The sequence below is a fragment of the Protopterus annectens genome, chromosome 11.part0 (assembly GCF_019279795.1).
Source record: "Protopterus annectens isolate FY-2018-M chromosome 11.part0, PAN1.0, whole genome shotgun sequence".
NCBI lineage: Eukaryota > Metazoa > Chordata > Ceratodontiformes > Protopteridae > Protopterus > Protopterus annectens.
Window position 1 is genome coordinate 1,216,017,733 of NC_056745.1, and position 24,193 is coordinate 1,216,041,925.

The 24,193-nt window shown below is 36.3% G+C and overlaps 1 protein-coding gene across 4 annotated transcripts in view; it reads right to left on the reverse strand.

The window, feature by feature from the left end:
• LOC122815796 (protein NLRC3-like) overlaps window positions 1-24,193 on the reverse strand; it is a 590,699-nt gene that overhangs the window by 347,984 nt on the left and 218,522 nt on the right. For all 4 annotated transcript variants that reach the window (XM_044088586.1, XM_044088585.1, XM_044088587.1 and 1 more), the window contains one exon: window positions 20,795-20,915. The gene's annotated coding sequence lies outside the window, so the exon portion shown is untranslated. The remainder of the gene's footprint in view (window positions 1-20,794; window positions 20,916-24,193) is intronic.

The following is a 24,193-nucleotide window of genomic DNA, read 5'->3' on the forward strand; positions in this document are numbered from 1 at the left end:
ATGCCCTACTTCATGTAATTAATATTTGGAGACAAAAATAAGTAATCTGGAAATTAACTAATGTGGGATTACAAAGCAATAATTATGTGTGTGAAACAGGACAGAACAAGAAAATCTGGAAATATTGGACTTGCTTGGACTTGGTTAAACTTCTATGGGACTCTAAAGCACATGCCCTACTTCATGTCATTAATGTTCAGAAAAATACTCAGGAGAGGGGAAGAGGAGGGAGAGAGTTAACTGTAAGTAAAACAATTTTTTTTCTTAACAGTATTACTTTAAGTGGTGCATGATTTTCTCTGCGTGTTCTAATTTTTTTCAGTTATCTTTAAATGTAATGGGATACAAATATAAACAGGTGCTTCTGTTTATTCTTTTTTGTTTCTTTCTCCTTTCTATTTTTCTCCTTTAGTTTTAGGAAATGTAGGCACTGCAATGTAAAAAAGGGGGGGGGGGTCTGGTTAAAAGAGGATGGCAAAAGAAAAAAATAGTGTGTTTATTCTCATTCTTGCAAAGGAGAATGATGGTGTTAGCTTTATATAGTAACAAGTTTTGACAGAAAGCAAATAAATAAAAAAGAATATTGAATATTATAAGGTCTTTTTTTTCTAGTAAAGCATCTGGTATCTGGTTCTCATGTCACTAGCAATCTGATAAAAAGAAATGGCTTGGAGGAAATATTTTCTGAAAGCATTCAAGTGTTTCACAGCTGGGAGAGCTATAAAGATAAGGCAAAACCAGACAGCAGTTAATAGAATCACAGGCTCTACCATGCATCCTAGCATGGATAAGCTTTATTGCTGTTTAGCTTGAGTCTGTGTGTGTGGCTGTCAGTTTGGAAAGAATAGTTGTGTAAAATCTTTCCATAACCATAGATGTCCTTCTCCTCTATGTTGCAGTATTCTTTTCATATGGGATGTATTCCACCAAATGGCCTGATGTCCGGCCTTTATACAAAAGCTTATTGCCACTGCCTGTACATCGCATGAAGGCACAGAGAATGTCAGCCATTAAAGGGATGTCCGCATGTACTATCTTCAGAATACGTTAGCCCCATGAGGAAAATAAATCCATAGGTTACATAAAATGGGAGTTATCCTAGGAAAGAACAAATTGTAAGGGGGAAGGTGGGTGGGGTAGAATACTGCAACATAGAAGAGAAGGATATCTATGGTTATGGTAAGATTTTACACAACTAATCCATGTCCTTCTATTCAATGTTGCAGTGTTCTTTACATATGGAAGAGTCCAAAAGCTCAAAGGGAACCCAGGGAGGAGGACAAAGCAGAGGAAGACAAAGAAGAAACATTTTTCTACAAATCCATGCAGAATTCCCCTAGCAAATCCTGCCCTGGATCTGGAGATAGCGACCAACTTTTAATGCTTTGTAAAAGTATGAACAGACGACCAAGTAGCAGCTTCCAAAATGGAGTGAGCATCTAGACCTTTGAAGAAAGCACCTGAGGAGGCAACAGATCTGGAGGAATGGGCCTTAACAGAGGATGATAAATATTTTTTATGAAAGTCATACCAAACCACAATACCCTTAGAAATCCACATAGAGGTAGTTTGCATGGAAACAGGTAAACCTAGAGGTCTGGGATGAAAGGACACAAAAAGTTGATCAGACTTCCTAATAGACTTTGTTTTGTCAAGGTAAAATCAGAGTTTTCTATGCACATCTAAGGAATGCAGAATCCTTTCACTTGGGGACTGAGATGAGGGGAAGAAAGTAGGCAACTGGATGGACTGATTAAGAGACACCTCATTCACCACTTTGGGCATGAAAGATGGATTAGATCTCAAAGATACTCTGTACTTGCGGAAAACCAAAAAGGTGGGTGAAGCCATCAATGCCTGACTCTTAGAGACCCTTCTAGCAGAAGTTAAAGTTACTACAAGTACTGTTTTTCATGTGCAAAACTTCAGAGAAGTAGAGGCCACTGGCTCAAAGGGGGCCTGAGTAAGCCTCTCTAACAAATCGTTAAGGTCCTAGGGAAGAGGAACTGGTTTCCTGGGAGGTTTCATGTGTAGGACACCTTTCAAAAAAAGCTTAACTTCTAACCTGAAAGCTAAGGCAGGAGTTAATGGAAGAAAGCAGTTGACTTAGACTGAGGAATAGGAAAGACCACTATTCAGCAACTCACACAGGTAAGAAAGCACTAAAGGAATGCCCACAGACAGGGAGTCCTTTTTCCTTTTGTGGCACCAGACAGAAAATCTTCTCCACTTGGAAATGTAAGATTTCCTACTATTGGGTTTCCTGGCCTCCTGCAAAACCCTAAGCATGTCCTTAGAAAAGGTTCCTGAAAAGGATCAAAAGTTGATCACCCACAAGGTAATTTGCAAAGTTGACAATGTGGGTGAATCAAGAATCCCTTGTCCTAAGTGAGTAGGTCCAACCGGTGAGATAACTTGTAGTGATGACCCTTGGCTAATTGCAGAAGAAGAGGGAACCAGCGCTGTCTTGCCAAAAGGGGGTCACAAGCATAATTTTTGTTTTTTTCTGAAGAATTTTCAGCAGGACTTTTTGAATTAGAGGGAAGGGGGATGCATAAAGAAGCATCCTCTTCCATGGAAAGGATAGAGCATCTACCTTCCAAGCCTGAGGATGAGGGGTCCTGAAACAAAAAAAAGAGGCAGTTGCCTGTTCAGAGGGAGTGGTGAAGATGTCCATTTCTGGAGTACCCCACTGGTGAACTAGACCCAGGAACACATCCCTGTGAAGCATCCACTCATGGAATTGTGTCATGGATCTGCTTAATGCATCTGCCACTGAGTTCTGAGCAGAGGAGAGGTACACAGTATGCAGTGTCACTTTGTACTGGATAGCCAATTCCCATGCTTTGATGGATAGATGACAAAGAAGGTAGGATTTTGTGCCCCCCCACTTGTTTATGTACCAAAGGACAGTGATATTGTCTGTAAGAATCCTGAGTGGTCCTGGCAGATATAGAGGGTGAAAAGTCTTCAAGGCCATAATCAGAACCCTAATCTCTCTAATGTTGATGTGCTCCCTCAGTTAAGAGGGGACCAAAGACCCTGCACCTTCCTGGAAGCAAAGGTTGCTCCCCAACCTAAATGAGAGATGTCTGCAAAATGCTGCTGAGCTGGCTGAGGTACTTGAAGTGGAAGGCCAGGGTTATGACTAAGTTACTGCATCCACCAGAGTAGCTCTTCTTTGAGGCAGGGAAGATGAGAAATCAAGACATCTAAAGGATGAGCATGCTGGGACCAAACTGTCTTTAGAAAGCACTGGAACGTTCTCATGTGTAATTTTGCAAAAGGCAGCATGGGGATTGTGGAAGCCATGAACCACAGCAGTTTCAGAAATTCCCTCACCGTGATGGAGGGAAGGTGCAGCAGAGACTCCATGAATTCCATTAGATAGTGAGATTTTTCCAGAGGGAGGAAATCCATCATCAAGTCTATCCAGAACCTGCACCCCAGGAAGATGACATCCTGAGTTGGGGTCAAACTGGATGTTTTGAAATTTATTGTAAATCCTAGGTTCTGTAGAAGGGGAATAGCTAGGTCCAGGTGTTGTAGTAAAAGATCTGGACTGCTGGCAAGGAAGAGCAGATCATCCAAGTAGGGGTAAACTTGAAGCCCTTCACCATTAAGTAGGCAAGAGCTGGGACTAGCCACTTTGAGAATATCCTTGGAGCAGTGGAAATACCAAAAGACAAGACAGAAAACTGAAAGTGCAAAGAATCCACCAAGAAATCCAAGAGCTTTCTGAAATGAGGGTGAATAGGGATATGCAGAAAGGCATCCTTGAGATTCAGAGAAGCTATAAAGGATTGAGGAGGGACCAGGGGAAGAAGAGATTGCAGAGATAGCATCCTGACAGAAGGCACCACCAGGAAAGTGTTTAAAAGGGAGAGATTCATGACAGGCCTCCAAGGACCATCTTTTCTTGGCACAGGAAACATCCTGGAGTAAAACCCTTTCCCCTTTTGGTCTGGAGGAACAGACTGAATGGTGCCTTGGTTGAAAATCTAAGCAAGCAACAGAGGGAACAGATGAGGCTGAGGTATCCCCTGAAAGGGAGGAAGAGTCTTTCATGTCATGAAGTATCCTTTTTGGAGGATGGAAATGACACAAGAGTCTTGAGTGATTTCCATCCAAGCTGTAAGGGAAAGAGAAAGGTGAAGAGACAAAGGAATATGACTTGGAAGAGGACATTGAGCATCACGGAGGAGTTTATTTGGGCTGAAAAGGCTGCTGAGGAGTAGTGGCAGAAGCGACAGCCTTAGACTGTGGGGGTCTTCTGGAAGACTTTTGTGGCCTAGGTCCAGAAGAAGCAGAAGTAGATGTGCGAGCAGGTCTTCTAACAAAGGGAGTCTTAACAGGGAAATTCCTATGGAATTTAGTGACTGGGGAAACAAGCAAGTGTTCAGATCCTGGAGATCTTTGCCATTTTCCTTCAAAGATTTAAAAAGTTCTGCAGCTGCTGTGCCAAAAGGGCAGAGTTATCCAAAGGAGCAGCAAGCACTTTTGCCATTATGTCATCAGGGAGTGACTGCAGATGTAGTCAAGAATGCCTTTTTAAAACAGAAGCAGAAGATACTGCCATGAAAGATGCCTGTACTGCATCACAGCTACATTTCATGGAATGTCTGGGTACCTAGGAGGAAGCAGACAAAAGAGAAAGAGTCAGTTATTTAGCCTCTGACTCAGGTAATTGAGAGAGAGCCTGGAAATCCTGAAAAAGCAAGGCCAGAGAGTACCTAGACATGTGTGTCTGGTAATTAATAAGCCTAATAGCCAAGTTGGAAGAAGTATAGACCTTCTTCTCCAACCTTTCCAAAATCTTGTTTTCTTTGTCAGATGAAAGCAAGTTTGCAGAATGTGTCAAATGAGAAGATTTGTCAGAAGTAATGGAGACCACAGCTGGATCAGCAGAAGGAGATTTGAAAAGAAACTTACAATAATCAGGGACCTCATAAAAACAGTCAGGTCTTTTGTGGGCAGGAGCTTAGGAGTCTGGGGTTTTAGAGGCGGATGCAAAGGCATCTAAGAATGCTGGAAAGACTGGAGGAACTGCTGAGGGTGCAAGGGCTTCCAACTGGAGAAGATCATAATATCTTTTTTGCTCCTCAGAAACTTGAGAAGAATCTCACTTAAGGAATTCCCTCATTTTATTAACAGTTTCCCCAAAGGAAACCTCTTCTATGGGAGAATCTCCCCATTAGACTCCTCTTCTGGAGAGGCATATTCCAGAGGAGAAGGGGTCTGGGTGGAGTATGGTAAGGAATCTTCACCAGAAGAAGAACCTTCAGAGCCAGAATCAGGAATCTGATATTCAGCAGCCTGCACAGAAGGAGACACCTGAGACCCAGATGCCAACACTGGAGAAGAGGAAAAGACAGGCAAGGGAATAGAAGAAGCAGATGCCAGAGCCCTCAAGGCCATTGGGGCTTTAATAAAACCCTGTGAGAAAGCATCCAAATCTCACTGAGAGGTGGAAGGGATGGTGGAATGCCTAGTCTTCTACTTCTTCTTAACATGCATCTCTTATGGAGGAGAATGGGTGGATGCAGGCCATACGTCAGAAACTTCTTTAGATGGAGGGGTAAGAGCAGTTTCTGAGTCCTCCAAAATAACAAGCTGTGGTTCCCCCACGTCATCTGAACCGGACGTCTGCATGTCCTCAGATGTGCTATGGTCCATATCCCTCATGGCTTCCACTGTAGTACCCACTGAAGAAGTGGACCCTACCTCCAAGTGCACTGCCAGGTTTTCACCAATCTCAAGGGGGTCATTGGAGGGAGTAGGTGCAGCCAAAGAGGATTCAGGCCTAACTTTGCTATTTTTCCTCATCACAGACAGCTCAGAAGGATTCCTGGAACCATCCATCACATCCTTAGCCAGACATTTGAGTCTCTGGCTTTCTAAGTAAAGATTTAAAGCCAACAGATGACTATGCAGTGCCTTAGGTACAAAGGTGTGGCAGACAGAACAGGATCAGTGGTTGTGTGTAGGCCCTAAGCAGAACAAACAAAGCTTGTGACTATCCTTATGTGGAATTTGCCTTCCACACCTACACTTGACCTTCCTGGACAACATTAACAGCAATGAGAGGCAATAGCAAGAAAATAAATCCCCTATGAGGTACTTATCTGAAGCTGGAAGGCAAAACCAATGAAATCTGACAACAGACTGAATGTAAGAGTCAACCTTTCCGAATGGTGGCGAAAATGTTCTGAAGATAGTACGTGCAGACATCCCTTTTATGGCTGACATTCTCTGTGCCTTTGTGCAAAATCCCACGTACAGTCAGTGGCAATAAGCTTTTGTATACAGGCCAGATGCCAGGTTGTTTGGTGGAATACAACCTATATGTAAAGAATACTGCAACATTGAATGGAAGGACATATTATGTTCATATTAAGGGAGTAAAACTTCAATATTTGAGAAGATGTACACAGTTTTATGTATTATTATTAAGTCAGTAGGTTTTAGGGGGTATTTTGTGTGTGTGTGTGTGTGTGTGTGTGTGTGTGTGTGTGTGTGTGTGTGTGTGTGTGTGTGTGTGTGTGCGTGTGTGTTTATTTGAGGGATTTCAATAAAACAAAGGTTCTGCAAGATGTGACATAGGCTGAAATGGAGATGAAAAGAAACAGTTGTATAAAAGATTAATCTGCCAAACAGTGCTTGCCTGTAACACAAAAACTGGAAGTAGACACTTAACAAAAAAGCTGTTATACATAAAAGGTGGGAATAATAATCCCTCAAGAATATTATTATTTCTATAATGTCTTTAAACATTAATGGTCTCAGAGTAGCAAACTATATTAAAAATGTAGAGTACAAATAGCTATGCTATAGCAGACACACTTGGAAAGATCTGAACATGTGATAGTTATTCAGCAGAATACATGGGGCAAAGGAAGAGAGAAGTACTTATATTAATTGCAAGAGGAGCTCCAACAGTAATAGAAGAGGAAAAGGTACTACAAATCTACCATTATTGTCTTAAGGGGCTAATGGCAAGGGAGGAAAATTACACCTGCATGTATTTATATTCCACTTAAAACTGCTATAATAGAGCTAAGGAAAATTCTGGGAGAATTAATCAGCTTTCAGCAAGGAATATTACTTATAGGTGGGGATTAGAATTTGATTTGCAACCGTGAAGATGTGTCTTGGGGGCCAGAAAGGGAAATATAGCAAAGGAGGGTAGATTTTTAAGGAAATTTATGAAAATATTTGGCATGGAAGATGTGAATTCAGTACTAGGAATTCGGAGTGAATTTACATATTATACCCAAAGACATAAAAACTGGGCTAGGCTACACAGAATTTGCATTTCACAGGAGCATGTGCATTTAATTGAAGGTCTTGATACGCACCCAATAACTATAGCATATCATGTGCCAATAATAACTAAAATAAAAACAGAGGGTAATGAAATAAAAATGAGACACTGGTGCCTTCCCACCTATCTGTTGAAAAGAGAGGAATTCAAGGAGTGGATACTGGAAATCATTCAGGAGCTATTAGAGAAGATAGAAACATTTTCTGAAAATATAGCTAGGGAGTGGGATAAAGTTAAAATGGAATTTAAAAATAGGGTGGAAATGAAAGGAAGATATGTTTAAGAAGTAACAATAATTATTTAGAGGGACTGAAAAATATTAAAGTATTGCAAAACAGGGGGACTCTCACAGAAGAACAGGAGCAACTACAGAATGCTAAACAGAAAATAAGGGACTACCTTGATAATATGCATGAGTTTAGAAAGACTGCTGTTAAGAAACATTTTTATACTAACTCTAGAGCACAAAAGCTTTTAGCACAACAAATCAGAAAACAAAAAGTATAAAGTGCTGTCACAAAGCTTAGGAAGACTATTATAAGAAAGATAACTAGGGATCCTGTAGAAGTATTAGAAATATTTCAGAAATTCTATGAAAGTGTGTATAAAGCAGAGAAATATGGAAATATGGAAATCAAGAAAAGGGACAAATGGAAATGTTTATGGAAGTATTAAATATGCCAAGGCTAAAGAGAGAGGAGGCTCAATTACATACAGTTAGGACAGGAGGAGATGAGATAAAAATGGTGACGTATAACCAATCTACAGGAAAGTCCCCAGGATTAGATGGCATTTCTGTGGAAGTTCGGAAACAAGGAGGAAAAAAAATAATGAAGATTTAGAAGGTTTTGTTTAACAGTATTTGAAGAGGAGGAGAAGTACCAACATCCTGGAAGAAAGTGGTAGTGACTGTACTACCTAAAGAGGGTAAAGATGCATCAGATCCTGCTTCATACAGGCCCATTTCAATACTAAATTATGATTATAAAGTGTTTATGTCTGTAATGGCTAAAAGAATGGCAGACGTGATGCCAAAATTGATAGATATGGATCAATGTGGTTTTGTGGAGGGGAAGCAACCATTTGACAACATAAACAGAACAGTGATGATCCAGATGGAAGCAGAATGTAAGAAAATACCACTGTTGCTGGTAGGTCTTGATGCAGAGAAAGAATCTGACAGGGTAAGCTGGAATTTCATGAGCAGAGCAATGGAAGCATTTGCATTCCCTGATAAAATTATAAGGTTGATTTGGAGGATATATGAAGGATCGGAGGTGAAAATTAAAGTGGGTGGGGTCCTCTCTGATAATCTCTGCTTGAGCAGTGGAACCAGGCAGGGGTGTCCTCTCTCCACTTTGTTATTTGCATTATATTCAGAACTACTGGCAAAGAAAATACGGGACTCAGAAATTCAAGGATATAATTGGTACGGTAGTCAAGAATAGATGTCTCTATTTGCAGATGACCTTATTTTATACCTGACAAAACCAAAAAGAGACATTACAGTGCTGATGACATATTGAAACAGTTTAAACCTCTTTGGGATACAAAATTAATGAATAAAAAACAAAAGCAATAGAGGTAAATTATGTACCCACATACAAACTGGTTCAGCAATATCCATATTTACGGGAACATGACAAAATGAAGTATTTAGGAGTATAGATTAAAAATGATACTGGTGTGGCAGCTAAGGATATGTGGAAAGAGACTAAACAAAAGATAATACAAAACTGAGAAAGTGGAAGCTCTGTTATATGAATATTGATAGTAAGATACAAGCAGTTAAAATGTTTTTAGTCCCTTTAGTCTTATACACTGGTCAGGCATACTTTTATCAACCAGAGGAGAAGTTGTGGATAGCAATTAATAAAGAGCTGAGTTTATCTTGGAGGGAAGGACAAGAGTCAAGTGGGATAAGCTTATTCTTCTAATAGAACAGGGCAGATTGGGATTACCCAAACTGAAGGGGTATTTTAGAGCAACACATTAAAGGCTCCTATACATAGCACAAGCAGAAAACTATAATTCAAAGTGGAAAGAGATGATAATGAAATGGGGGGGTGGAAGCTCAAGTAACAGAAAGAGACTGTAATTTGGATGCAGACGTTTAAGGAGAACAGCAATAATCCTACAGAATATAGAAGAATTAAGCCAACACGGGAATGGAGAATGGAGATTCTGCCGATAGGGATGACTGCAATTAGGGATACAGACGATAGGCAAGAGGGGGTGGGAATGTATTGGAGAAAACTAGCAAAGAAACCAAGGTACTCAGGGTAAATAACTAAAGACAGAAGAATGGGAAGATACCAAGAACTTATTTGGACTGCAGGCTAAAGATTGCCTTTCATATCAAGGATTGATATCAGAGTATAGGCAAATAGAAAGAAATAGGGGAGTCCTAAATGAAAGATTAGTTCTGGTAGAGTTTTTAGTAGAATGTAGAATAGAAGTTGCTATTAAAAAGAAATAATTAGTAGAGCATATAAAATACTGTATGATAACTATAAGACTCAATGAGAGGAGGATAGGCAGCACTGAGAAGAGAGATTATATAAGCAATTCACAAAGAAACAATGGGGAGATATATGTATGTCTCCCAAATATGCAAGAAAATCTAGAAGATTTTGGATCTTTCCCTGGAAGTGCTTACTTAGGTATTTTTATACTCCAAGTAGACTTCAAAGATTTTTTCCTCAGGTAGACAGCAAATGTTGGAGGTGTGATGGGGCAGTAAGAAGTAACAGGAAAGATATTTTCTGGGAGTATATTGAGTTGGTAGACTTTAAAGATTCCCTACAGACTGCTCTGTTGGAAATGCTGGTGAGCTAGTTGGAGCCCCCGGGCCTGTGGAAAATATGGCCCAGACCGCAAAATCCTTTATAAACGCATTCTATGAACACCTTCAGGAATGCATGGATCATGCAATCTCAAATAAAACCAAGATCCAATCCTCCAAAGGCAGACGTCCTGTCTGGTGGACCCCAGCCATAAACAAACTATACAATAGAACGAGGAAGCTACTACATGATAGAGCAAAATCCCAAAAAGGGAAGGCATCTCTGATCAGTATTAGCAAAAAACTACGGGCACTCATAAAATCGTCTAAGGCCAGCTTTGAGAGAAAAATTGCACAGGACACTAAGGATAATCACAAGGCTTTCTTTAGTTATGTTAGGAACCTGGGTGGGAATTCCCAGATATGCTCAGAATTAGTCCAAAATGACAAAAAATACACCGAACCCACAGACATTGCCAACATCCCAGCTGACAGGTTCAATGCAGACACCTGCAGCAACTGGAAAGACCCCAAATGTACCTCACCAAGAGGATCAAAGGGCTCAAACAGATGCCATATGCTGCCTTGTTAATGAAACTCCAGCTCTACTCAGTGGCATACCGCCTGCTCAGAGGCGATCTGTGCTTGACGTATAAAGCCATGTCCAACCCGGAATTAATGGACATGCTGCACCTCAGAAAATCCAAATCCCATCGAGCTATGCGATCAAGAGACTTGAACCTCAGCACTGAAATAAATAGGACATGCTGGAGGGACAGATTCATAACCCAGAGGCTCCCTTCACTCTGGAATAAAATCCCAGTCCAGGTTAGGCAGAGTCCCTCATTGACTCTCTTCAAAAGGAATCTTGATGAGTGGATGGGGGATGGTAGGTTTACCCTGGGTATCACTTCTGTGTCACTGTTAGACAAAGGCACAGTATACTAACCTCGAAAAAGGGCATAGCAAAATTAATTTAAAATGGGTGGCGAAAGCCAAACACACTCTGGCTAGGCTTATAAATGCCCTAGGGCAGATAGCCTAGTATGAACCTGTGAACCTGTGAAACTATGAGAGACTATGGAAATGATTTTTGAGCTATAATGCAAACTCGGAATTGCCTAGACATGGTAAGGCCTTGCTGGATGTAATTATGATGGTTGCCAAAAAAACAATTACTAAAAAATGGAAATCAAAGTCTAAACCAACTTTACTAGAAATAATGAAGTTATAACAAAGTTAAAGCAACTGGAACTGAGATCTTTAGAAAACGGTAGGAGCAAATTACATAGGAAAAATGGGAACTGTGGGATCAATACATGCAGAGGAGGAACAACGTTTAAATCAAGGCAGGATCTGAATGAGCTATGTAATCGTTGACTAACAATGCCTGGATATGTTAAAAGTGATGTATAATGTTTGCAGTTACAGTTGTGTCACATAGTTTGGAATGCATAATGTTTGCAACTGAGATTACGTTGCTATGGTTTATTGTCATTTATATAAATGTAACATAACCTATGTCATACATGACAATTTAATAAAGATGTTTCTTGTTTAAAAAAAATTAAAAAAAAACTCTGTTGTACAGTTAAGTTCATAAATAAAGCTTTTTTTGGTAACAAACATTTTATAGCCAGGTTTTTACATAAACATTCCAGTTATAAAACTAAGTAAACCTCACTCTACAATGATAAAAAAGAAACTGGATACTTTAAAACATGTAACACACATTGCATGGGAATACAAACAGCAGTTGAAAGTAGATTATGCAGTGAATCAATTGTGGCTCTGCAGCAACAAGTAGCACACTTGCCTTTCATGCTGAAAACTATGAGTTCTATTCCCATACCAGGTAAATTGATAACTGACACTGCAGTGGGGTGTTATACTTCTGAGTGTGCTGTCGTTTGGATAAGATGTTATGTAAAGGCCTCATCTGCTTGAGATGGTGGTAGTTCAGGTGGATGCAAAAGATCCCACAGCATCTATCAAAAAGAGTAAGGGTTCTTTGTTTCTATACAAAAGTAATGCTTATTTACAAAATATTTACATATTTACAAAGGTTTACTATAATTTTGTCGATCGTAGTTCATGCGATTAACAACATCTCGAATTTTGCTGTCACTGACTCGTTAATTCGAACAAGAAACTGTCAGAACTGACAACAGTGAATACAAGACAGCATTTGCTATTGTCAGTTCCGACATTTCAATGCAGATCACACTATAGTGGGGATCGGGAAATGTACCCTTTCCCTCACTATAGTGCGATCCCGGAGTTAGTATATTTAAGTAGCAGGGGGTGTGAGGTGGCTAACATGTTATTTACTGAGAAATGCACAGTAATGGTGTCCCCTGAAGTGTGGTGATTGTTTGAAAATGTCGAAGGTGACATTTACAGTCACCACACTTCAATGTTTTTGTTGTTCGGTGTTATTAGTTTCTAGGTTTTCCCTCGACATAACTGCAATTCACTGTTGTTGGATCCGGTTAAATGACAGTAAGCCATTTACAAACATTTACATATGTACAAATATATCAATATACAAATATGTTTGCTACACGCATTCATAATTTCCTATACAATCACACTAAACTTTCATCCTTATTAGACCCCCACTCCTTTTTCCATAACCACCATCTGATTTTACTTAACATTATTGCTAAAATCCATTCACCATTGAGCATAATTTAATTTATTCTTTCATTCCATATAACATAAAATATTTTTGTCTATTCTAACATATTCTTTACTTCTATTCTTATAATATCCATATTTAATCATATCCATGTTTGTTTTATCCCACTTCTTTTATATCTTCAAAAAATCATCTTTACATAGTTCCCCATAAATTTTTAATCTTTTACATTTCAAAAACACATGTTCTCTAGTTTCTTCTAATTGATAATATAAACATATTCTATCACTTTTCCTTTTATATGGCATGTTTCTTTTTTTGGAAATGTATCTATTTCGAGTCTCCACAAAAAATCTTGACATTCTAATTTCTGATTGCACCATTCATTTCTTATTTTTATAGATTTATTTTTCATCTGTTAGATTTTCCAATGATTTAAAATAGTAATGTTTTATCAATACATTTTATACCATACTTATCTTTTTCTATATCATCAATTTTTATTTTCCAGAAAAATACAAAATATTTTTGGTAACATTTTATTTCTTCATTTATACACTGTTTTTTCTTTTACTCTTTTTTTACCACACCTCAACACTTATTTTTACTACTAATCTCTCATCTTTTTCATTTATCCATTTTAACACTTAGTACAAATTTAATCAAACAGAGTATACCACTGGGTTAATTAACCCTAAACCTCCTCCTTCTTTATTTACATACAAAACTCTTTACTGGGTTTAACCTAGAACCCAATATAAATGAAAAAAATATTTGGAATACTTCCTTTTCAAATACTGTTGGCAACATGAATACAACTGCTAACTATGCTATGTTTCCCATCAGTATGGAATTAATCAAATAAGCTTTTTTTCTGAATTATAATTTACATGTTCTCCAGAAAAGACATGTTTTCTCTAGTTCTTTTATTGTTTTTTCCCACTGAATTATACTTACATTTTTATTCCCAAATTTGATACCTAACATAGACATTTAATTCATTGCAAAATATATACCTCCAATCTTTACTACATCACCTAAACCTTTACTTTTCTCTTTATTTAAAGCCATCCCTACCATATCTAAACACTAATTTGTGCAAATTATTACTTTTTTTATTCAATTTTTTTTGCAATTATTATAATGTCATCCACAAATGTTAACAGAACTGGAATTCTTAATCCTTCACATGTTATATATCCTGCCTCCTTCATTTTGTAATTTATTTCACATACCATCACATTCATAACTAAGGCAAAGAGTATATAATGCATTGGACATCCCTGTCTTACACCACTCTTCATATGTATCTCTTGGCTTAACCAGCCATTTACAAGTATTTTTACTTTATTATAACTATATGCTAACATACATAATTTGCTAACTTCCTCACTTGCATTACATTCATTATTACCCATAACATTTCATGTCAAATTGTGTCAAATGCCTTATTAAGGTCTCCTATCATGATTTTCCCTTCTTCTTTTCTGTTCATAGTATCATCCGCAATTTCTCTAATCATCATTAACAATTCTTGAAAACCCTTCCCCTTTATACTATATATATATATATATATATATATATATATATATATATATATATGCTATCTTCCATAATATTTCCCATTTTAGTTTCAAATATCTTTTGTATTATTTTCATAAAAAGATCTTATAATCTTTATTATTTAATACTACTGGTCTCCATTTTTTAATTCTCTTCTATCATTCTTCTTCCATATGAATTTAAGTATTCCACAGCATAATTCTTTATGCATAAAACCTTCATTTAACTATTCATTCAAAATCTTTAAAACATTTTTTTGCCAGTCCCTTAAATTTTTATGCATTTCATACCCTATTACACTTGGCCCTGCAGACAACTCTATATTTACTTGTTGTAATACTTTTTCTTGCTCATTTAAAGAAATCTATTTTCCAACTCTTTATTCTCTGTTTCTGTTAACTTTTTTACTTAACATGTTTTTTTCACTAGCTTCTCTTTTTTTAAGCATTTGCTGTACTCATTGTACTGCAACAGTCAGAATATTTTCCTGAGTTCTTTCTATTTCTCCTTTTATATTTTTTTATTTCTCTCATTATACTACCATCTTCCTTTACTAATCTGCTCAAGTAACTCAATACTTCTCCTTTTCCTTGTAAAAATATCTCTGCTTATATAACAATTCTTGCATTTTTTTCCTTGATTTCTTTCATATATTTCTTTTTCTTTGTCAAAGTACATTCTATTATGTTCTAATTCTTCCACTGGATCATTATATGTTCTTTTATAGTTTTTTTTTTCTACTTTTCTTATGTCATACTGCCACCGTAAAAAAAAACATTTTTATATTTTTCCTAAAATAACATCCACCATTCAGACCAATTTTTATAAAATGTTATCATAGTAATATGACCTTTCCATAACTGTATTACTAATCGCTTTCCTTCTTCATTCCATGGTTTCTCATTTATTCTTTTTATTCCTTTGCCTAAATGTATACATTACTTGTTTTATTTTATCTCGAGCCATATTGCAAGATGATCAGAAAATCCTGTTTCAACTACCCCCTCCTATAACTAAATCTTCTGATATTATAAAATAATCTATTTTAGTTCTGTACATACCCCTTTTGTAAGTTCATGAATTTTTGTTCCAAAGTTGTAACTTAACACATCTTATAACTTCTAACATTTTTTGTATATCATTTCCTTTCTTTTTATGCTTGCCTTAGAAATTACAACATCTCCTGTTATTATAATATTCATCTTTCTCACTACATAGTCTAAAATCTGATGAAAAATGCATTCCCTTTCTTTACAGTTAGTATAAGCATACAATATTACAATTCTATAGACTTGTTCTTTCCATTTTAAATCTAGAATTGTTAATCTTTCCATTGTTGTTAAAATTACATCTAATATCTTTACTTTATTTCTAAAGAATATGGCTATTCCAGAACATCTCTTATTTCCCAAATTCCAGATTATCTTTTCTTCCCATAGTTTCTCTGTTTGTAATTGTTCTTCATTTATTAAAAATTGTGTGCCTTCTAGTATGATTACATCTATGTCACACATATTACCATACTCCAAAATTCCTATTTTTTCTATGCTTAATACTATTCACATTTCCAGAAAGTACTCTATAAATGTTCACTTCCCTTTTCCATAGACTTATGGTTTTATACATGCATAGCTAACTACTTGGCTAGTTGTCTTAATAGGCTATTTTAAGCCTAGCCAATTTTCCTTCCCAAAAGTGAGAATCAAACTCTGTACCTTGTGTCTGTGAGTCAAACACCTTAATCATTATACTAACCCTGATCTTTAGCTGTACATATTTTTCATCCATTTCCTTTGTTTTCTTTTGTACTTATCCATTTAAATTTTATTTTTCTATCTTTTACCCTTCTGCCATTATAATTCTTTTCCCCTTTTACTTCCCCACATTTTATGTCTTTTTCTTCACTTATTTCAGCACCTTCTTCTACACCCTCATTATTATTTTTTCTCAACCAATGTTTCTTCTATTTTTACTACTTCTAAAATTTCTTCAGTTTTGTTCATTTTCTTCCCTTTCTTTTTCCTTACTATTGTTTTCATTTTTGCAATCCATCCATAAATGTCCAGGTTTGTTACATTTATAGCAAACATTTCAATTCACAGCTTTTTTCATCAAGTCCCATTTCTTCAGAAATATAACATTTTCTTTTGTCACAGTCACTTATCAAATGTTCTTCTTTTCCATAAAAAATGTTTTGGGTTATCCCCAGTATTTTACAATATCCCTATTCCCCTCCACATTTATCATGCTTGGTATATGTATAATTTTTTCTCTTTCTATTTTTAACACAATATTACAATCCCAGCCACCAGTCCACAAACCCCTTTTGTCATAAACTTTTGGAATGTCCAGTAATTCTTTACACAAAGCTTTAAAATGTCCTTTCAAAGTCTCTCATTCTACCTCTGTTTGGAATTGTACATGAACATTCTTTTTGTTTCCCTGTTAACTGCTTTTATCACATAAAGATTCTATGGGTAACAGTTTTTTCTTTGTTTCATATTCTCCAAGAATATTTTCCATTGAAAAACAGTCTCAAATATAATGTCACAAAATGTCTCTTTGTTAATAAGAATAAATGTTGTTACCTCATGTGCTTTTACACCAAAGTAGCTATTAAATCGTCCCACGCTTCATACCTGTCCATTTGTTTGTATTCTTTTCTTTGAATCCTTACCACATACTTCCATTTTTCATTTTCATTTGCCTTCTTTTCTGCTACTTCACTTTTGCCTTCTTTTACTTTTCTCTGCATATGTTTTCTTTTCCATCTCACCAGTACTCTTCAGGATTGTCTCTGTAGCCTCCTTTTGTATTTTCTCCATAATGTCCCCCTCAGGAAACATCTCCTTTATTTTCTGGCTCACTCTGCAGCATTTTTTTAAGGAAATCACCCCACAACCATCCTGATTGGAGGGTTGTAACTATACATCCATTATTTGCTAAGTTGTCTCTATCAGACAGGTCTCTTTGAAACATTTCCTCAGAATCCTGCACACATTCTCTGGTCTCCATATTTGCTTTCTCCTTCATTTCTTTCAGCAGTCCATCACCTCCGTCTCTCTCCATCTGTCTCCCTGTTTCTCTGGGCCACTTCTGTGCTGGAACAGAAACAGGAAATGCTCCTCCAGAATGGGTCCCACCCGCAAAAATGATGAGTAGGGGAAGTTCTCTGATGCTCTGGTCAAATCTCCCCTGATAGTATAAATACCACCTTGGGTTTCCCTGAAAAGAGGCTGCTAGCCTAGTGGGACTAACCTGGTGAACAAAGGATAAATAAAAATAAAATCAATCCATAGCTTTAAAGTTTTAAAAAGTATTACACATCTCACACCGCCATACAACCATTTCTTTATTTCATTTCCAATCACCTGTTTATTACAGAGAATTATGATGACACCTGCATGTATAATAAGTTGCTATGCATTTTCAAAATGAATGTCAAAAAATTCACCTTGTTTTTAGGTAAATTTCTTGATATCCATTCATCAAACTCATAGCAGTCGGGATATGAATGTAGGCCTGATAATAATCATCTGTTTGATCTCTCTACAGCCATGTCAGTTAGGGACAAAGAATTTGTGGCAGTTTTTTCATCTGCCAATGAGGCTTTCATAACCTTTAAATCACTTCTAAACCTCATACTTTTAAATATTAATTGAAATATGTGAGTTTGCTACTGTTGTGATGAGTCATAGAACTTCTAATACATGCAGCATAGTGCATCTTACTCATAAACATTTGATATACTTATCTTCTCATATTGACTTTTGATGTGCTGCTTATTAGTTATGTGTAATCCACTCCAGTGTGTAAACATTACAGACCTTACTATGATATTGAAAATTTCATAACTCATAACTAACAATAGATAACATCTACTCTGGTATGCCTTCCTCCCATTTATGTTCTTTTTCTGCTGCTTAATTTCCTCTACTGCTACCTAGTACAGGTGGACCTCAATGATTTCTGACTTGCCCAGTTACAGTAATATAATATGAAGTATGGCATATATCTCCAGAACACTGGACTAAAACAATATCTCCAGTAACATTAATTTCACATTTCAAAACATTTGTAATTTTATCCTCTCAAACTGTCATTTGACTTGGTGACCCTTGACAACATTGAAGGCATTTTAGGTATTTTGTTATAAGCAATAGTAATCTACTGTATGTTTCATAATTTAAACTTAACTGTGTACAGTCTTCACTGATATACATCTATGTTTGTAATCTTCTTATAATTTGATTCTTCTTGTCTTGATTCATCTCAGTGTCTCACTGTCTCAATGTGTCAATTGTCTTATGTCTCCCTTGTAGCAAACAACAAAGAGAAGACAGTGGTCAGCTGAACAGACTGCAATTGTAGGAGAACAAATAGCAATGAAACTGGTCTATTCTCAGTGTGTAGTTTATAACATTTTAAAATCAGTGCTACATCAACGACAGTAATGATTTTGATTTTAGACTTATACCCCTTCAGGTAAGGAGGTAAGGCTGCTCAGGTATATAGGATAACATGAAGACAAGCACTTGAAAATTATAGAACTGCAGAGTATCTAAATACCTCAGTACTCAGTGTAAAGTGCTAAGGAGCATTCCAGGATGTGTGAGTTGTCAATTACTTAACTCCATAAAGATTTCTGTGAGACAAAGTTTTAAAATAAATTTAATAAACTGATGCAATATGGTCGCAAAGTGGTTAGCATTGCTACCTCAAGGTGCCACATTAATTCTTATGTTTTATATAAGCTTGTGCAATGGTGATACTGAATTGTCCCTAGGCATACATGTGTCCACACTGCTGTAGCATCCCATCTGTGGTTGATTCCTGCCTTGCACCTAATTCTGGTCCCTGTGACCATGAAATGGCATAACTATGTATCAAAAACTGACAGACATAAGGATAAATGGACGAGTCTTTGTAGTATGTGTATGACAGGTACCTTTAGTTCGTTGTGCTTACAAAGGTTTAAGACCAATTCCAGATTACTCTTCAATGTCTCAAAGGTTTGCCAGCATCTTGTCAGAATAACAGATGTTTATGTCACTGACTAATCAGTTATTTTAACTGAATATGGATGGTTTGCTTATGTAAATCATTTAACATATTTGAAACTTGTTTTAGCCGGTATCAGCCAGAGATATCTGCCTCTATCACTTCATCTGATTTTTGTTCCTATATCCTGGCCATGGCCTACAAACAGTAGTTTCACCTGTTGTACTCAGCTTCAATAAAGCACTAGATGCATTGCAAGGACAGTCCAGCATATAGTGCCACACTCAAGTAAGAGCAGCCCAAACTGCTGACTACACTGGAGTATCACAGTGCACTGCATAAAAGTTTGGTCTGGGAAATGGCACTCCACTTGCATTGAAAGTAATGACATCACCAGAACTATGAATTTACAGCTGTCTGTCTGAAGGAGAACTGCCAAAATTAAACAGAAGCATGATTGTCACATGACACAGGTTTAGTTAGGTGCTTACTCCTAATGTTCATTTGCTGTTTATTTTTTTTCTACTCAAATTCTTATGATTCTTCTGAATATGAACCTTGTATTTTGTATATAAAATGCTGTGAACCAACCTCAGCTCACAGTTAGCATCAATCTGACTAACCAGCAGCATGTGTTCATGATGGTGGCCCTCTGAATAATTCCCTCTTCACTGTGAGTATCAGCATCGAGGAGACAAAATAAACATTGGTGGGTCCTTGAGGTCGTAGATGGCCATAGTTCTCCTAGACTGAGTACTTGATCATGTCAGGAATCAGTGACTAGGGTAGTGATTTTTACAATAACAAACTAGAGGCTTTCACCCTCCTGGCCTTTACAAAGTGTTGTGAATACACTGATTTCTAATGTGGATAACTATAATAAGGGGTAGCTTAATTTTTGGACAGATTCCAACAAATCACTGTTTGAATTCATCATCCTTAGTTTTCACTATTTTCTCTCCTCCCACAATTGTTTGCAGACCAACAAGTATTAGTTTATTGAATCATGTTACTCGACTTCTGTGCTAGAGTTATGGATATACTAGTATATCTCCAACCCACTTAACTGGACAAAATATCTTCCAAGAATGTTTGGTCCATCTCTTCCTGATGGTCTTACTAGTGAGTCTGCCTTAAGTTTGGCTCTTCATATATTACTGTTTGTGAAGCTTTTCTCCTTGGGCCTCCAGTGAAGATCTATTGTGACCCATTTGAGCATACTAGTTATTAAAACTTTACTATATTTTAAAACACAAGTCACTAGCACTGAAGACAAATAACTTGTCTGCAAGTCACTAGCACTGAAGACAAATAACTTGTCTGTACCTCAGGAATTTCCTAATATTTGATATTGATACTAGATACTGGTGTCAGCTGCAGTTTTATTGATTAGATAGTTTTATAGTTATCATCTCATATAATGCTCTTTGTTTAAGCTGTGTTAATGTCCAGTCTTGTATTTAATACAGTTGTTACTTGCCTGTTTGTAGATGGGTGCTTGTCTGGAGCTCTACGTCTAGGTTTTTTTATCTTCTGCTTGGATTCTGTATTTGATGTCACAGTTTTATTGTGTTTGATTTTTCCCACTGATGGCATAACAACTGCAAAAATCAGTAAAGAAGATAACAGTTTTTGATGAAAAGGATTCAGACGATTCAATGAAATAGTCAAAGAAAATTCATCAGTGCAGGAATTCCTTAAAAGCCATGTGTAAAGATTTCAAATTTCTTTGCTAACCTTATCAGAACAGTATAAGAGATTTTAATTGTCATTTACAAAACATCACTTATTAAAGTGCATTTAATCTCAATATTTTAATTTATACCCTGCCTGGGAGGAAATAATTATGATGATGAATACAGTATTATTTAAAATTGAATTTAAAGGCATCAATGAGAGTTTTCAGTATGCAAACCAGGCAGCCACAATTGTAATGACAATGGGAACTGAGAGACAGTGTGTATATCCTAAGTAACTACTAACATAAAAAGATATAATAAGCTTAGGAGAAGTCAACATACACTGGCCAAACCCAATACCAGCACGGTCTGCAACAAAGCAAGAAACCACTATAAACTTATTTGACCACAACTAGCTAATGTAATGACCAACAAGACTCAGGAAGACAGTTTATTGGACTGGATATTAATAAATAATTAGTAGATATACCCTCTAATAACATCAGTGATCACACTCCAACTTACATGAAATGGAAAGCAACAAAACTGTACAAACAAATAGTATGTATATATATATATCTATCTATCTATATATATATATATATATATATATATATATATATATGTTACGTTAGATAAAAAAATCAGAACTATATTTAATTCACTACTAAAGCAATGGAACTAGAACCACTAAAATATTTGTCTCCAGATTAAACTTTCACATACTTATTAAAACATCCCTATCAGGTGTCAAAGCAATACTTCCCTTACAGAGGAAAATAGTCTATCATTTATCAACACCATGGCTAACTGTAAGTACAATCAAAAAATGGCACAAAGGGGCAGTACCTGGAAACAGTGGAAAATATGCCAGATGCCGTCAGCTGTACAGTAATATAAATCTCTTCAAAATCAAACAAAAGGCCAAACGTACAAATAAAAAAAAAATCTTAAATTCACCTCTTTACAATCTTGTTATAAAAGAAATCTTAAGCCCTTCTGGAATTCTTTCAACAACCTGATCATACCAAGTAGTAAACTTCAACCTAACCCATTACTAGTTGTCAAAAACTATGAAGCTCAATAACAAAAAAAGGCAAAAATAAGAAATAAAAACAATAATTGTGCATCTCTTATTAACAATATTACTAATACTAAACATATGGCTCATTTATCTTACATACTATATCACAAACTCATATTAAAGGACTATTTCAAAAATTTGGTAACATATCAAGAAAAGTCTTGTGTATAGCAGCAGAAGGAATTGCCCACCCTATTTCAACACACTTAAGAAAACAGAAAACTCCACTACACAAAGGTTGTGCATCACTAAAATTACCCATTTAGAGACTTACAGACATCTTATCACTGCTATAAAAATATCAAAAACATATATGCATAAACAGCTTCTCAACCAGTTTTCTTAAAGTTTACTATCTCTTACAAAACATTTTTTTGCCCTTGTCATTTCAGTGAAACTGCATTGCCTTTTTTCTTCAACTCAATTAACTAACAAAAAAACAAGATCAGTTTGTAGCTGCCTTTTTTCTGGACTTATCTAAAGCTATTGACAGTCTCCTACCATCTACTCAAAGGAAAATAGTCCAGATCCAAGAAAAATACTATAGTCTGATTTACAAGCTATCTTAATAATATATCTCAAACTGATCATTGGAAAAATATTTACTATAGTTATCTAACAATCCCTGTAGGACTATTTATTTATTTAATTTTGGTTTTGTTTCTTAATCGATGTTGTGCACACTGATCAATACTGACAATTTGCAGGCACTGCCCGGGTGAATAGCTTCACAGAACAATATATAATAATACAGTATAATGAAGAGATATACATGTTCACAATCAATTCTAGGTCCCATCCTGTTCAAAATATTTTAGTGACACATATAAAATAATAATAAATGCCTCTTTTGTATAGTTCATCAATAACACACTGCTTATATGCTGAACAAAAACAATTTCTACAAATGTATATGGCACTAATAGTACTACTAGCTTTAAACTAACAACTGAATCTCTTTCCTAAAGTTTATTTACCTTTCTGGATGATGTAGCATGTTGCTGTGCTAACTACAATTTTCATTACTAGAGATTTGCCTTATTGAGTGCAACTGAAAAGGTCAAAAACCACTTTGGCCGGCCAGTGTTTTGCTTTGTGCAACTAAGCAAATGTTTTTTTGAGTGATCGCATATCTGTGAGAATCTGATAGCACTGGATCGCAGTATAGGTAGTGAGTGTACAAAGTTACAATATAGTGGGATCAGGGAATGTAACCTTTCGACAGTAGGGTGATCTTGGAGTTGGTATATATAAAGTGGCAGCTTTCTGAAAAGCATGTGGGGGGCTTGCTCTAACCTAAACTCTATTTCCACTACTTACAGTTTATAAGGTATAAGCCTTCATGTGCAGTACTGTAAAACAAAGTACATGGTATATTTAAATGTGCACACAGTCATTTCCAGTGTACATACACAAGTCTAGCAAAGTAGATTTATCTGCAATCAAATACACCTAATTACTGACGGCATAAGATACAGTCTCTGGTTTGTGTATAATTTCAAACATGTATTGATTATAAGGTACATATCTGACTTTTGACTTTAAATGCTTGGAGATCAGTCAGATTATCCTTGGAAACAAATTAAAATAAGGAAAGAAAGAAGGATACAAACAAATAAATGAATGAATGAATGAATGAATAGATAGATAAATAAATAAATATATTAATAAACTGTAGTTTCAGGTATACAGTTAATGAAACCTTTTCCTCTACTGTTTTGCAAAGTCAGCTATTTTAGTTTAGGAGCATTAGACAAATGAACAAGAAAGCCATAAGATCCCTAGCCATATAGATCTTTAAGCAGACATATTTAAAAGTTTGTGCCTCCCTTTCCAAAAATTAACAGTGCTTATGTATCAAAAAGAGCATGGCTGTACAAAACAATCCTGATATAAATTGGTGTATAGCCTTCTAATCATCAAAACTAGCCTTAAACACAGTCAAAGTAGTACTTTGATCTGTACTGGTAATTTATTCCACAGGTTGAGATTACGTTGACCTAGAAACCTAGCTCTCCATTGAATTCTGTTTATTTGCTGGGGTTGAGTTAAGTCCCTAGTGCAGTTATTTGAAGAGCTACTGGTATTTCAAAGAAACAGGAGGTCAAATAGTATT